The sequence below is a fragment of the Staurois parvus genome, unplaced genomic scaffold (assembly GCF_062004578.1).
Source record: "Staurois parvus isolate SC_StPar_1 unplaced genomic scaffold, SC_StPar_1.0 ptg000137l, whole genome shotgun sequence".
In the NCBI taxonomy this organism is placed as follows: domain Eukaryota; kingdom Metazoa; phylum Chordata; class Amphibia; order Anura; family Ranidae; genus Staurois; species Staurois parvus.
Genome location: NW_028317933.1, coordinates 13391296 through 13396104, shown reverse-complemented (window position 1 = coordinate 13396104; position 4809 = coordinate 13391296).

Genomic DNA, 4809 nt, shown 5'->3' with positions numbered 1-4809 from the left:
TTTTTTCTGCACAGAACCATACTGGAACATAGAAAACTGCATCAAAACTGCACTGGAACTGCATGTGGTGTAAACTGTAAGCAAAAACGTATCCAGAATGCATCCAGAGCAGGGGCGGACTGACAACTCATGAGCCCCCAGGCAATAGGGGATCATGGGGCCCCTGTGTCCTTGCCCAAACTCAAAAAAGCCTATGAAAAAGGTACCAGGGGCATCTCATGGGGCCCCCTACTGACCCCGGGTCCTCGGGCAGTGCCCGAGTTTCCAAATGGTCAGTCCACCCCTGATCCAGAGTGCATTTTTGTAGTGTGAACTGGCCCTTAACCACTTTCTCTCCAGAGGATTAATGCCCTTTTCTGACCAGGCCATTTTTTTGCAATATGGCGCTGCGTTATTTTAACTGAAAATTGCACGGTCATGCAACACTGCACCCAAATTACATTTACGTCCTTTTTTTCGTACAAATTGAGCTTCCTTTCAGTGCGTTTTTTATTTTTTGCAAATGGCGGTATATATACTGGATTTTTTTCTTTTTTACTAGTAATGGCGGCAAACAGTGACTTAAACCGAGAGTGCGGGACTGGGAGGGGATCGCCCCTCATGTTAACCCTTCCTGCCCAGTGCCATTAGTAGTGTCAGTGCTTTTTTTAGCACTGATCACTGTATTGGTGTCACTGGGGATGTCAGGGACACCAAATCAGTTCCCCTCCAGTGTCAGAATGCCTGCTGCAGTCCCGCTATAAGTTGCTGATCGCCACCATTACTAGTAAAAATATTTAACAAAAAAAAAGCCAAGTATACACCACTTTCCAAATTATTATGCAAATTCTATTTAGGTGTCACAAAGATGAAATAATTTGTTTTTCAGTGTAACTCATGGATGGCATTGTGTGTCAGGGCTCTTTTGATCACTGAAAACAATCTCGGACACCTGTGATGATTAGATTGGCCGGTGAACCCAATTTAAGGAAAAACTACTAAAGGAGGGTGTTCCACATTATTAAGCAGAGCACCATTTTCAAGCAATATGGGGAAGAAAAAGGATCTCTCTGCTGCCGAAAAGAGTGAAATAGTTCAATGCCTTGGACGAGGTATGAAAACATTAGATATTTCACGAAAACGTAAGCGTGATCATCGCACTATTAAGAAATTTGTGGCTGATTCAGAGCACAGACGGGTTTGTGCAGATAAAGGCACATTGAGGAAGATTTCTGCCAGATCCTGCATTGGATCAAGAGAGCAGCTGCTAAAATACCATTACATAGCAGCAAACAGATATTTGAAGCTGCTGGTGCCTCTGGAGTCCCACGGACATCAAGGTGTAGAGTCCTCCAGAGTCTTGCAGCTGTGCATAAACCTTCTATTCAGCCACCAATAACCAATGCTCACAAGCAGAAATGGCTGCATTGGGCAGAAAAATACATGAAGACTGAGTTTCAAACAGTCCTGTTCACTGATGAGTGCCGTGCAACCCTAGATGGTCCAGATGGATGGAGTAGTGGATGGTTGGTGGACAGCCACCCTGTTCCAACAAGGCTGCGACATCAGCAAGGCGGTGGTGGAGTCATGTTTTGGGCCGGAATCATGGGAACAGAGCTGGTCGGCCCCTTTAGGGTCCCCGAAGGTGTAAAGATGACCTCTGCAAAGTATGTGGAGTTTATGACTGACCACTTTCTTCCCTGGTACAGAAGGAAGAACTATGCTTTCCGTAATAAAATCATCTTCATGCATGACAATGCACCATCTCATGCTGCAAAGAATACCTCTGCATCAATGGCTGTTATGGGGATAAAAGGAGAGAAAGTCATGGTGTGGCCTCCATCCTCCCCTGACCTCAATCCTATTGAGAACCTTTGGAGCATCCTCAAGCAAAAGATCTATGAGGCTGGGAGGAAGTTTACATCCAAACAGCAGCTCTGGGAGGCTATTCTGACATCTTGCAAACAAATTCAAGCAGAAACTGTCCAAAAACTCACAAGTTCAATGGATGCAAGACTTGTGATGCTGCTATCAAATAAGGGGTCCTATGTTAAAATGTAACGTGACCTGTTAAAATGTTGTTAAAAGTTAAAATGTTGTTAAAAGTTTGATTGAAATAGCTTTTGATTTCAGTAAATATGCTGCAAACACAACAAATGACAATTTTCAGTTCTTTACAACCTATAAAGTGTTTTGAAACTTACTGTGCAGAATAATTTGGAACAGAGCATTGGAAGTGTTTTTATGTTTAAAAAAAATCCTGTTATCATTAGGAGGTTTGTTCAATAAAATGTGAATTGTACTCTTAATAGTTGATAACATGAGAATTATGCTGACTGTTATTTACATCAATTATTTAGGTAAATGAGAAAAATATAATTTGCATAATAATTTGGAACAGGGTGTATATACCATATGTAAACGCTATAACGTTCACATAAACCAATTAATTTACATGTATTGGGATTTTTTAGCAGACATGTAGCAGAATACATTTTGGCCTAAATTTATGATGAAATTAGATTTTTAACATTTCTTTACTGGAGATGTTTAATAGCAAAAAGTAAAAAATATAGTTTTTTTCTCAAAATTATCACTTTTTTTTTTAGTGCAAAAGATAAAAACCGCACAGGTGATCAAATTCGTGGGGGGAAAAAAGGACGTAAATTTAATTTGGATGCAGCGTTGCATGATCGCGCAATTGTTAGTTAAAGTAACGCTGTGCCCTATCGCAAAAAATGGCCTGGTCAGGAAGGGGGTAAATCCTCAGGAGGGCAAGTGGTTAAGGAAGTGATACTACTACCTCTGAATTACTTTTTTTTTACTTTGTTTTTTTTTTTACATTAAAATAACAAGCTAAACCACATCTTCAATGGAGGACCTCCTGCCAAACACAACATGCTCTATAAAATTTGCAGCATCATGACATGATTGAACCATGTGTATGAACTTGAGCACCTGTCATGTGAGCTTGTAGGTAGGCGGTCAGAGGGGGCAGTAAAAACACAGATCAGCTACCTGTCTATTAGGGGTGGACTGACCATTTGGAAACTCAGGCACTGCCCGAGGGCCCGGGGTCAGTAGGGGGCCCCATGAGATGCCCCTGGTACTTTTTTCATAGGCTTTTTTGAGTTTGGGCAAGGACACAGGGGCCCCATGATCCCCTATTGCCCGGGGGCCCCATGAGTTGTCAGTCGGGCCCTTCTGTCTATACAGCTCCTTTGCTGCATGTGTATATAAAGTCTTAGGCAGGCCATAGAAGGGCCATTTATCGGCCGAATTGTCGGCCGATAAACGAAAAATCGTTTGGCGCCGTTGCTGATACTACCACCATCGTACACAAAAAACGGAGGTTTTTCGTGGATTTTCCAGCATGACCGATAAAAGTAAACGAGACAATCCACGAAGAACGGCTGATGGGTGGGCCCCACTAACGGAATGAGTATCGGCCAATTTTTCGCGTGGACGAAAAATCGGCCAATAAATGACCTGTCTATGACCTGCATTAGGCCTGGTTCACACCTATGTGTTTGATGACTTTTGCAGAAAACAAAAGCATAAAAGCATAAAAATTCAAAATGCATAGAAAACGCGTTGCAAAAACACACCGCTGCAGCGAAGGATCAAAGGCAAACTGCATAGATGTGAACCAGGCCTTAGCATCGGTTCACACTACTGCGACCTGAAAGTCAGGTGACTTAAAATGCGACTTTGCCAGGCAACTTCCTGGTAGGGCTGCCACCTCATCCCTTTAAACCTGAACATGTATTAATTACGTAGGTTCTGTGGCTGATTAAGGTGGTGATTAAGCTCACTTAGTGCCTTATCTGCATTAATTCAGCCTCAGAACCTGTGTTATTAATATGTGTGCGGATTAAAGCAGATGAGGAGGCAACCCTAGTTCCTGGAAATTTGCTGGTGACTTCAGTATGACTGATGCGACTTGATGTACGACTTTCCATGCCATGCGACTTTCCCTGGGTAAACTTCCTGTAATGCCGGATCCAAAACACATCAACATAGATGAGGATCCAACTTGGAGGCGACTTCCATTAAAGTCCATGGGCACAAATCAGATAGACGTCGCCTTGAAGTAGTACAGGAACCTTTTCTAAAGTCAGAGCGACTTCAGTAATGCTAATTAAGACTAACATGGGATTTCACATGTCATGCGACTCGGGAGGCTCACAAGTCGGATCCCAAGTTGAGACAGTGTGAACTGAGCCTAGTGTCATATGAGTCTTTACAAACAACTGGGCTGTATCACTTTGTCTTTAAATTAATTTGTCTTTCAAGTAATATATATATATAAAATAATACTTTGTAACTAAATTTTGAGGGTTTTTTTCAGTTTGCTACATTGCAGAATTTGTTAGCCTGGCTCTCCTTTTAGGTTGAAAACTGATAGGGCATTGGCGCCACCATGTGGGCTGTTCTAAAACTGTATTCTGTATTTTATTTAACATTTGTTTCTATCTATTTATTTATTTCAGGTACTTATATAGCGCCGTCAATTTACGCAGCACTTTACATATATATTGTACATTCACATCAGTCCCTAACCCTCAAGGAGTGTACAATCTAAGGTCCCTAACTCATACATACATACACATACTAGGAACAATTTAGACAGGAGCCAATTAACCTACCAGCATGTCTTTGGAGTGTGGGAGGAAACCGGAGTACCCAGATGAAACCCACACAGGCACAGGGAGAACATGTAAACTCCAGGCAGATGGTGCCATGGTTGGGATTTGAAACAATGACTCTAGAACTGCCAGGCGGAAGTGCTAACCATTTAGCCACTGTGCTGCCCTATTCAGTCGTATC